Source organism: Coenobita brevimanus, chromosome 26 (genome assembly GCF_032717465.1).
Source record: "Coenobita brevimanus isolate Jiangsu-jjx chromosome 26, ASM3271746v2, whole genome shotgun sequence".
NCBI lineage: Eukaryota > Metazoa > Arthropoda > Malacostraca > Decapoda > Coenobitidae > Coenobita > Coenobita brevimanus.
The window spans coordinates 14,039,782-14,052,002 of NC_136979.1; the positions used below are offsets into that span (position 1 = coordinate 14,039,782).

General features: G+C 41.7%; 1 pseudogene; it reads left to right on the forward strand.

The window, feature by feature from the left end:
* LOC145393973 (transmembrane protease serine 9-like) overlaps positions 1 to 12,221 on the forward strand; it is a 45,577-nt pseudogene that overhangs the window by 16,541 nt on the left and 16,815 nt on the right.

The following is a 12,221-nucleotide window of genomic DNA, read 5'->3' on the forward strand; positions in this document are numbered from 1 at the left end:
GGAAGGTGACTGTGAGTGCTGAGAGCGAGAGTGGCAGCCTAAATGCCATCTTCAAGACCAACAGGTGGAGAAACGCCAAGGGATTTAAGTGTGTGGTTAAGGCTTCGGGTGAGTTTAAGTGTGATTTGAATATAAGTGTGTTTTAAGTGTAATTTAAGTGTGTGGTTAACGCCTCTGGCCAGTATAAGTGTGCTTTAGAATATGTGTGTTTTGAGTGTATTTTAAGTGTGTGGTTAACGCCTCTGGCCAGTATAAGAGTGTTCTAGAATATGTGTGTTTTAAGTGTAATTTAAGTGTGTGGTTAACGCCTCTGGCCAGTATAAGTGTGCTTTAGAATATGTGTGTTTTGAGTGTGTGTGGTTAACGCCTCTGGCCAGTATAAGAGTGTTCTAGAATATATGTGTTTTAAATGTAATTTAAGTGTGTGGTTAACGCCTCTGGCCAGTATAAGAGTGTTCTAGAATATGTGTGTTTTAAGTATAATTTAAGTGTGTGGTTAACGCCTCTGGCCAGTATAAGAGTGTTCTAGAATATGTGTGTTTTAAATGTAATTTAAGTGTGTGGTTAACGCCTCTGGAGTGTGTAGCTGTGATCTGAAGTTAAATGTAATCTAAGTTTGATTTTAGTGTGATTTCTGTGTGACTGTATGGCCTGGGTTGAGATGACATCCAGGTTAAAATTGTGTGATTTATGTGTGTGATTTAAGCCATTGGTAAGTTTATGCGTGATTTAGAAACAAACGTGATTTAAGTATTATTTAAATGGGTGAATGAAGCCTCTAGTTAGTTTAAGTAGATTTTAAATAAAGTGTGATTTAGAAATGATTGAAGTGTGTTGTGAAAGTGTCGGGCTGCTTTCCCTTCAGCCGATGATGTAATGTGTAATTTACTCTGTCTGCAGACGATTTTATTAAACTTACACAGACTCTTCTAACTGGAGGAGTTAGATACAGCCTTCATTAATCCCTTGAAATCGTTACCTACAAAGCTTGATGAAGTTGTCTCCTACAATAAAATACTACTACATGGGACTGAAGGGGCCAAGTGTGTTATAAACATTAATGTGGTGTAATTTAGGTATGTGGTCAAAACCTGGAGTTAGTCGCACCCTCTGAACTGGCAGTCACAAACAATGTTGTCATCAGTAATTCCTGTAGTAAATGAGATTTATTTTTGCAGGAACGACGAGAAGATTGTACAAAATCTTGAGTCTCCATGTCCTTTTTGTATAAACACATATTGATTAGAGAAGCATAATTTTTTCGAGAAAATTGTTTTGTGGTAAAGACAAGGAGAGTGAAGAAAATTGCCGTATCTCTTGTTCTTCCTACAAATCAATATCTGGGAGTTGAAGCCACTGAAAGTTTTTAAGAGTTCTTTCACCTTCACTTGACCCAGTTTTCGTTCATGTGCTGCTTATTTCATGTAGCTCGGAGGTAATGCCTCCTGAGACAAAGGTAGCCATCCACCTACTACCTTTCGGCGGGCTAACTGGTGCTACACCTTGCCCATCGGTGACCAGGGACTGTGCAGAGAAGGGTGTTCATCTTCCCTGAGCCAGACACGTCTTCAGGCCGCATACCCAACATCTCATAATAACGGCAGGGGAATGATCGTAAATTTCCTCGATAATTACAGCCTCACCTGACATAGCTTACTATATCATAATAATTGCCGTTTTCTTGCTTAATCCATTATACAGGCTGCTCCATATATTACGCATCCCTCGTCCCTGACTGGAAAAACTCTCGTGTTTTGCTGAGACAGTTTAGTCGGCGATAATAGTGTGTACCCAGCATGATTTTATACTTCCCATCACCCTTTTCATGGTTTATAATGTTTGTATCTTTTCGGCTACTGACTGCATGGTTGATCAAGGATTTCACAAAACAGCGTGAATGTCTGTGTCTTCACCTGATACCATCAGATTGAGCCGTCCCCGCAGCACACAAGATACGGGACACATTATATGAGTCACTATGTACTCTATAGTTCCCGGGCCGTACACTGTCCTCATGTGAACCATCAGTTCACAGTGTCCCTCAGGTTCACTTCAACTCACTGGTACGTCCACACCTCCACTGATTTTTAAGAAGCTTACCTGCATTACCCCAAAACATATATAACAGAATTCAGTGGTGATAATAAATTCTACTATAAATGAGAGAGAGAGAGAGAGAGAGAGAGAGAGAGAGAGAGAGAGAGAGAGAGAGTCAGTGATATGTTGTATTTTTCAGGCGGTTCTTCTGGCACCACCGTTGAACCCAACACATCTCAGTGTGGTAAGTGACATGTACACGGCTTCTCTATTACTCTCGTTTAAGTGGGGATAGTTGGTAGCACATATTCCATAGTGATTCATTCTGCACATTACACCTCAGTACCCTTTTGTATGTTATCCTCAGGCAAACTGTGTCGGTAATAAAATATATAAGCATAATGAAAGAGAATATGAAGGTGTACTGTGCGTAATAAGTCGCTGACACAAAGTGTTAAAACTATGTCACCAAGAATAAGATTCTTGGCTTGGCAGATTTTGTAACACCTCTTCCTCTTCCAATTGTTTAGTCAGATGTATTTTAATAGTGACTCTTATGTGTATTATTTTTAGATTTTTTTAACACCGATTAAGGTTGTATGAGTGACATGCAAGAGGCTATGTAGGTGGAATATACACAGTACATTGCAAAGAAAGAAGTGCTGCCAAATGTTTAATGCTGCTTAGAATAATGACCCTAAATTTCTTCAGTCCAATCCCGTTTTATTATAACGCACTCTTGCTATCTCCAGACGCTGATGTCCAGTTAAGGTGAGACTTTACGAGGCAGCAAGGCGTCTTTGCCCACATATCTATTAAAACACTGAATCCAATGGCGTATTACTTAGTTTTGCTACCTCTTGATTACGGGCGAGAGAGCGAAGCCAGCAAGTGATGTTTACTCTCCGTAAAGTTTGGAAATGAATGGCCGGCCCGACCCGACCGTCACGCTAAGCAGACGCTAATAACTTTACTCCTATGTGAATTAGATTTGAAATTCTTTCAGCATGTGATAGTCATTTAATAAATTTTGTTGTCAACTAAAAACTCACCCATAAAGGAGCAGGAACCCCTTGGAGTCTCGAGTTTTCCAAGGGAGTGTTCGGCTGTAGTCGGTGAACCCCTCAATTACGAAATCAAGTTTTACAAACATTAATATTCCATCATAACACTCTGTCGTTTGGCATAAACTAAAGCATTAAAATATCGGAAATTCTGCTTTAGTTTTAAATTAGAGGGAAGTTGTGATAATCTGGCGCTCGCTCGCTCGTCACGCGCTCACAAAGTACACTTTTCTGGTTTTATTTGGTGTAGGAAATATATTTCTTGCTACTGGGGTTAAATGAGGCTATATCCAAACCTGCAGTTCGAATAGTCTCTTGTAAACTGAATAACAGCATCTGAAAGAATAACATGAAAACTACGTCATCGTAATTAATGGCTTTTTCTTGAATGATGACCTTTTGTATATCTTGTTTGCTGCTTCCAGTCGACTTCATTCAGACTAAGAGTATCCTATAATAATGATAAGTTTATATGAGGTTTTATGTAACCCTTCCAGTTCGAAAAGTGTCTCTAAAGCCGAACAAAATCGTCTTGAGAAAAGCAGTAAATGAAATGACGTCAGCGTATTCAGATGGTTGACATCTTCAGTCTGATGACGTAGTAATAAATCTCATTCCTGCTGCCTTCAGACAGTTTTATTCACATTACGAGGGACTGATTTCACTGTAAGAGTAAGACATGGCCTTCATTAACCCTCTGCAAAGCTGAATAACAAAGTTGTGATGGAGGAAGACTAAAACAACAAAAGATGTCACCACATTCCAGTGTTAAATCTTTAATCACAATGTAGGGAAAGCGAGCCACCATGTTGACGCGCCTGCATCCCACATTACTGGTGCGGTTAGCAACGGTATAGCCTGCATTCCACATTACTGGATTCGGTTAGCAACGGTATAGCCTGCATCCCACATTACTAGTGCTGTTAGCAACGGTATAGCCTGCATCCCACATTACTAGTGCTGTTAGCAACGGTATAGCCAGGCCAGACATGTTCTGTCTCATCACGTGCTTTGCAACTTATCGTTAAAAAATTAGGGGTTTGTTTGTCTCAATGTGATTATGGTGTTATGCATAAAAATGAAATAATTTGAGGTTGTACTCTAAGTGGCATAGCAGAGTTCGTAACATCTTTCCATTAGTGACTTATACATTACACCTCAATATCCTCTTGTCTATAATGGATGTGTACTACATTATATCGACATCAAAATGACATACAGAGAATACAAGAGAAAGTTAAGGCGTAGTATGGTTTGCGCTGAGAAAGAAGTGCTGTGAAGTTTTCTGTGCCGCTTAAAATACAGAACTTAATACCAAGTGTTGAGCCAGTCTCATTTTCCATGCAGATGTTAAGATTATTAAACACTACTTTGCCTCTTGTCAACTGCCTCCAGCTTTATATTCTTCACTGGGTCCTCAGTACCTTAATGAGGCTCGTGCAGTCGCCAGGCATTAATCTTAACCGTTCATTGTGTGTTTGCAGCGTCGTGTGGAACCGTGAACCGAGTAGAGCGGATCGTGGGTGGACAGAACACCCAGGTGAATGAGTACCCGTGGCAGGCGGCGCTGGTGGTGGCGGGTACCAACACTGTCTTCTGTGGCGCCTCCGTATACAACGATCTCTACGTTATCACCGCCGCGCACTGTGGAGTTGCGTATGTACTTCTATACTACATTCTATTACATTACAGCACAGCTCACAACAGCACACTTTACTAAACTCCACCGCATTGCAATATACTGTACTATACTGCCCATTGTATGTACTTGTACACTACACTTTACTACATAACAGCACAGCTCATAACAGCACACTGTACTAAACTCCACCGCATTACATTATACTGTACTACACTGCCCACTGTATGTACTTGTACACTACACTTTACTAAACAACAGCACAGCTCATAACAGCACACTGTACTACTCTCCATTGCACTACATTACACTGTACTACACTGCCCATTGTAGGCAACGTTGGTAGTACCTGGTATAGTGGTCTACCAATACTGTCTTCTGTGGCGCCTCAGTACATAACGACATCTACTTTGTCATCGCCGCGCTCTGTGGAGTTAGGTAAATACTTCTACACTACTCTTCACTACAGCACAAACCACCACAGCACACCACACAACGCCACACTATACTAAACTACACTACACTACACTACACTACACTATTAGTTGTAGGCAGCGTTGGTGGCACTCTCACTATTGTCCATCAACACTGTCTTTTGCGTCGCCTCCGTTTACAGAGTTGTCACCATTGAGCACTGTGGAGACGAGTAAGTACTTCTACACTATACAGTACTTCACTACACAAGACCACTACACTACACTACACTACACTACACTACACTACACTATCCGTTGTAGGCAGCTTTGGTGGTACCTGGCACTGCTGTCTACCAGCATTGCTTTTGGCAGTGCCTCCTTACACTACCATCTGACTTGTCATTGTCGCCCGCTGTGGGGCTGAGTATGTACTTCTATACTACACTACACTACACCATACTACACTACATCACACTACACCACAACACATTACACCACACCACACTACACAACACCATGCCATACCACAGTACACCACACCACACTGTACTACACTACACGACTTTAGTGAACTACACAATATACTGAGCCACACCACACCACACAACACTAATCTACGTTACGTTATGCTACACTGGCCTGCACTACACTAGCCATAGCAAGCAGAAGTGCTGGTGGTTGACTGCTGGTGGCTGGTAACAGCTAAGTTTTCTGTGGTCCCGCAACACAACAATCTCTAAGCTGTTCCCGCCGTGCACTGAAGAGGTTGTGCATTTTAATTCAAGAGGGCTTAACTCTTTCAGTCCGATGGCTTAGCCCTATGGTTTATTATTTGTTTGCCTTTTCTGGAAGGGGATACTCTGTTTAGGAGAGCCCCTCAGTACTGAAGGGGTTAGCGAAGACTATACTCTTTAAGTTCCAAATGTCTTTCATTGGATGGATACAAACACTCAGTGGATAACAATAATAATAGAAAAAAAGGTGTCCTCAGACCTAAGCTGTTAAGAATCTCTACACTTCCTCCGCACCAGCTAATACGGGGGCCCCAGTTTTCATCAGCTTGAGAGACTATGAGACGCCTCCTTCCTACCTAATATTGCTGAATATGATGTGTTGTCGTCCTCGTCGTCATATAAAGGTTCCAACATGCTTGCTTGCGCTGGCCTTGGTCACCTAATGGTGGCTCTCCACGCTGCTCGGTCTCTGACAGCCTTCCAGTTCAGTACCTATAGCCCTGGGGTCACACTCTATGACCTCATCCGAGGACTTTTACGGTACCTCTCTCATATCTCTACCCCCTACGCTAACGTTTCTCATTTACCGCAACCAATTATCGTCCTCCAGTCTCCACATGTCCACACCATCTCAGTCTACCACTCATCACACCACCAATACACTCCAGTCCCATCCTTCCTCTAAACTCTTCAGTCGTAAACCTAGCCTCCCCAGGCCTCATATTCAGGGACGTGCCTGTGGCACACCTAATGTCTGACTTGGTTCATACAGTATGTCCGACTGGGGTAAAAGTAATCTTGTTTTTAATGCATCAAAAACTCAGTTCTCACATCATTCAGCCCAACAAAGTCTTCTGCAGGAGTATCCTCTAATTTTTAACAATATTCACCTCAACTCTGCATCGTCGTCAAACATGCTTGGGGTTTCATTCTCTTCAGATAGGGTTTCATTCTCTTCAGATTAATCTTGAAAAGATCATATTACCTCTCTTATAAAATCTGCTTTCTTACTATTATATGTGCTAAGCCGACTCCGTGCCTTCTTTACCCCTGCACAGTTGTTGAATTTATACACGGCTTTTATTCGCCCCTGTGTGGAGTACAACTCTTATGTATGAGAAGGCTTGCCACATACAGCTCTTCTCAACAAGGTGGAGTCAGAGTCTTTTCGTCTCATTAACTCTCCTCCATTTAGTGGTTCTCTTCAACCTCTGTCTCTTCGCCACACTGTTGCATCTTTATCTCATATCTATCGCTACTTCAATGGTCACAGCTCCACTGAACTGTCTGCTTGCATCCTCCATCACTACGGCGGGCATGTAGCACCAGTTTAGCAACAAACTCTCATCCATTTTCTGTCCAACTCACTAATGCAAGAGTTAACCGTTACTCGCAATCCTTCATGTACGCAACAGATGAACTCTGGAACTGTCTCCCTGTGTCTGTATTTCCTACTGCCTATGATCTCCAGGCATTCAAACGCATTTTGTCCAGGCATCTCGATATGAACGGATCTTGTATTTGGTTGTCTGATTTTTTTTTTTGTGTGTGTGTGAGGGAACAATTTTCGGGCTTGTGGCCTTTGGTTCCTTCTTTCTTGCACAAAAATAAAAGAGAGACAACAGCTCCCATAACTTCCACCAACCACTCCTCACTCTTGCCATAAAGCCAGCTCCAGCTCCACCTCCAGGACATAACATGTCTCCCATGTAGGGGAACTCTTCCACACATCAAGAGACTCACCGGCAAGATCAGTCCTTTCACACCTGTCGATCTCCAAATCTATCCCGGACACACTGCATACACGAATCAACATTATCTCACAGTCTACCTCTAATACCACTACATCTCTTATTCACCCACGTATCACAAATACTAAATAAGATGGAGTTACTTCCTACTTCCTTGTGGCAAACCGCACTGCCACACTCTCTCTGCTTTGACACTGCTGCCAGCAGCACCAGATTTAAATTTTGTTTTATACACATTTACTCTCATACCCTTGTGTCTCATTCTGTCTCACCACCTCCTAAATCTTTCCTCTGCCTCCCTTTCATTTTCTGCAGTAAGCTCCAAGTCCAAGTCATCAGCATACACTATTTCCCATGGGAGTCCATTTCTGAAGTCACGTGGGAGAGTTTCAAGCACCATGGCAAACAATATGAGATTCAAGACTGACTTCTGATGCACACCAACATTCACAGAAAAATCACTCAAATCTCCTTTCACTCACTCCTGTGTGCGAGCACCCACATACATAGCCATAACTGCTCTAACTGGCCACTCCTCCATCCCAAGCTTTCTCATTACTCACTTCACCACCTCCCTGGGAACTCTATCAAAGGCCTTCTCCAAATCAAAATCAAAGTACAATTCCCTTTTCTCTCCTACATATTTTTCCTGAGGCTGTCGAACAATGAATTCAGCCTCAGTGGTCCCTTTGCCTGATAGATCCAAATATTCGTTGTTTCCCAAATCATACCTTCTAGATCTCTCCATTACCACCATCATCTGGACCACAGGTTGCCTCAATAACTTCCTTTTTCCTGTGCATCACCCTTCTCTTTGTACACATTTATGGTCACACTTCAGCCACTCATCTGGAAGAACACACGTATATAATAATAATCGTATTAATCACTTCAGTAACCAAACCCTTTCCCACACCTCTTGAGGCCTTCAGTATTTCAGCAGTCAATGTAAACACATCTACTGCCTTCCCCACCTGCATTCTGCCTATTGCCCTGCTCACAGTAGCAGCATCAATCGAAGGTCAAAGGCCAGACATTGGATCTGATGACTCCAAACCTTCCTCATTCAGCAGTTGGTTATAATGTTTTCTCCAGAGGTCTTTAATATCCTCACTGTCCACTACCTTTCCTTCATTATTCTTCAAACACTGCTCACCCGTGATATTCTTGTTTTTTCTCGTCATCTGATTTGCCATCTTAAATATATTGTGGCATATGTCACATGAATTAACTCATACCGTATAATAAAAATTACTGGAGAACCCCTAAACTCTGTAAAATGTCACAATATTGTGTAATTTCCTTATCGTACAAAGGTTTGCATGAGGGAAGGCGTAACTTCAAATACTGATACAGGATCGAGGATTTTAACGATCAACATCCTGGTTTCTGATCGCAGTCACGTTCAGTACCCCACAGTACACTTCGACAGTTCTCCCTTAAGCAGAATCTAAGACTCAAATTCAAGTCTCGGTTTTTAACCTTATCCCTTGTTTAAACCCTGGATTACAGCATAAACCCAGATCACAGGTATCCCGATCGAGGGCTTGATCCGCTGTGGCGTTTATTCCGAGGTTTAGTCCATCGCGGTTTAAACTATATCGAGGCTGGCAAGTGTCAACATAAATACGAGATTATACTTTCCAAACATTTCTACAGACTGAAGAGTTTGTGAAGAGGAGATTATTTGGTGACATGCGTGATAGTGTCATAAAAATTAAGCACCAAACTTCCTTGTCCTCTCTACAGTGAGAAGGCTGTGCAAACCAGACAGTAGTCTAGTATTACCGTCACTTTACTTCTCTTTCATAGAACTTTGTCAGCTGTGCAAATATTCAGGCCTGAAGCTTTCTTCAATATCTAGCGGGTTTTGAAATGCAGTATAACGCGAAATTTTAAACTCTTCACCTTTAGTTTACCGCGTTCTGAACTTCAGTTAGCGCTTATCCTAATTATTTCTGTTTGGTATCACTGTGTGATTACTCGCCTTTGGCGGCCCGAACGCTTCTTCACACGCTGGGCATGGGAAGGGAGGGGATTGCCATACTTTTGCATCAAAGCTGTCGGCTGAGCAAACACTAACCTATTATATATCGCCATACGTTGCTACTGTAGAATAAAATGTCCGTTGTGCAGACAGAAGCCCACTGTTATATTCCTGTAAACACTTTCATCAAAAATATATTTTTCTAGTACGCAATGCAATTTAGAAATTTAGATTTGGTTCAGAGAGGCACATCATTTCAACAGCCTACTTATAAATCCCCCTTGCCTATAATGCAGTTAGACTGAAGCAGTTTGACGATTTGCTTCAACTTCTGAATTTTGCATATGACAGATAGTGATAGCTGACGTGGAAATACAGAAGTATTGAACTGTATCTTGTTTATTCATTTTATTCATGAAGTCATAGTTTTTTTTTATTCACTAGTGTTATAAACATTTAATTGTATATTCGACTATACTTTTGCAGTGTTGCTCTATAATTTTTACCCGTTCCCGTCTCGGGGGATTGTGTCCTTTATAATGCTGTTAGTCGTCAGTGTTTTCCTTATCTGTTGTCTTGCCTGTCCTTCTTCTTTTAGCTGATGTTTTAACTGAATCTCCGGACCCTTTCTATTGACCGTCTAATGTTGTTTATAATTTGAGTTGGTGTTTTGCATGACATTTAGTTTTATACTGTCTCTCAAAGGTTTTATTCGTTTTTGAAGCTATAAATTATCTACATAATGTCTTGTCATTGTTTTATTGTTTTTTTTTTTTTTTTCCCTTTACCTGTCGATATCCTGTTCTTCTTTCCCGTTTCTGTTTTATTTATAGTCATATATCATTGTCTGGAATTAGTACCATATGATCTTTGATACCTGGCACTAGGAATACATTATTCGGGTTAATATATCTAACTCCTACATGTCGACAATTATCTCTCAAACACAACAAGTGTCTGGTATTAACAGTAATGATCTATAAAGGACTTCGCTGTGGTAATGACCTGCCGTAATATGGGAGAATTTTTGGATGCTTTCCTTGTCAGTAACTGGAAGGGATTTACGTACCCTAACCTAAACTAACTTAACCTAAGGTAACTGAACTTGTGTGGTGCAGGATCGAGCAGTACAACATCAAGGCCGAGGTGCTGGTTGGTGCCCACAACGTCAAGTCGCCCTCCAGCGCACAGCAGCGAGTGGCTGTAGCGCAGATCATCAACCACGAGAGCTACGACGATAACACGCTGGACAACGACATTGCTGTGTTAAAGCTGGCAAGGAGGATCACCCTCAGCGACCTTGTTAAGCCGGCCTGCCTGCCCACCGCCGGCAAAACATACAGCGGCATGACCGCCGTTGTGACCGGCTGGGGCGCCCTGAAGGAAGGTGAGACGCCCTCTGTCCACTGTTGATATTTATTAAGTCAGTAGCCACCACAGTATGGTGTGTGTGTGTGTGTGTGTGTGTGTGTGTGTGTGTGTGTGTGTGTGTGTGTGTGTGTGTGTGTGTGTGTGTGTGTGTGTGTGTGTGTGTGTGTGTGTGTGTGTGTGTGTGTGTGTGTGTGTGTGTGTGTGTGTGTGTGTGTGTGTGTGTGTGTGTGTGTGCCATGCAATTTGTGAAGAATATAACTCCTCAAAAAATCACCCAACATGGACCCAACTTGGTGGAAGGGTTTAGGTTGTTCCCAGGATTTGACATATTATTTTTACAATGGTAGGTCACATGGCGAAGTCATATGGATATTTTTTTATCCCATTTAGACCGAACTTGGTGAAAGAAAGCCAGGCTAAGTTGGTTCGATTTGGAAAGCAATCAGTCGAAAGTTGAGGTCATATATCAAGGTCAAATGTTTGACCCAATAACTCAATCAGCTTATAGTCATTTTCGGCCCAGCTTGATGAAAACTTTGAAGGTCAGGCAAAAGAACAATTAGTCAAGGGTTACGGTGCAAGGAAATAGTTACAACAGTTTTCAACCGATTCGGACCAATCTTAGTGAAAAACTGAGGGTCTGGCTTTGATGAAGTAAATCTCTTATAATAAAAGTTGGTCTACAGTTAAGGCCACAATGCAAAGTCAAATGTTCAGCCCTTAAACCAGTTGCAGGGCATGAATATTGCGCTCTGCCAGTACTCCCCCTGGTTTGCTGTCCTTTGATGACTTTTTAAAATACAGACAATCCTTGTTATATACAAGGAATATACTGCAAACTATCGTTACAATTATATACAACTGGTACTGTAAACTGGAAAGCTGGCAGATTCTCTTTATTGTCAACAACGCAGCTTTAACAGATATTTCGTCCATAATTTTCTCTACACACTATAACGGGAAAATATAATCAAGAGGTAGCATATAACGACGATATAATACATAAGATGCCAGCTCCAGATATTAATGCAGCACCAACAAGTAGGCAAACTCGCTGTCTGAAGCAACACTTATCTGGCCACACGAGGTTGCCATCTTATCATTGTCATCATCTCATCCCTAATTCGCTCTTAAAATAATCATCACAAATAATGAATAAAATTCACTAGATGAGGCAATAGTTATATCTCAACAGGAGGTCATCATCATCATTATCATCGTT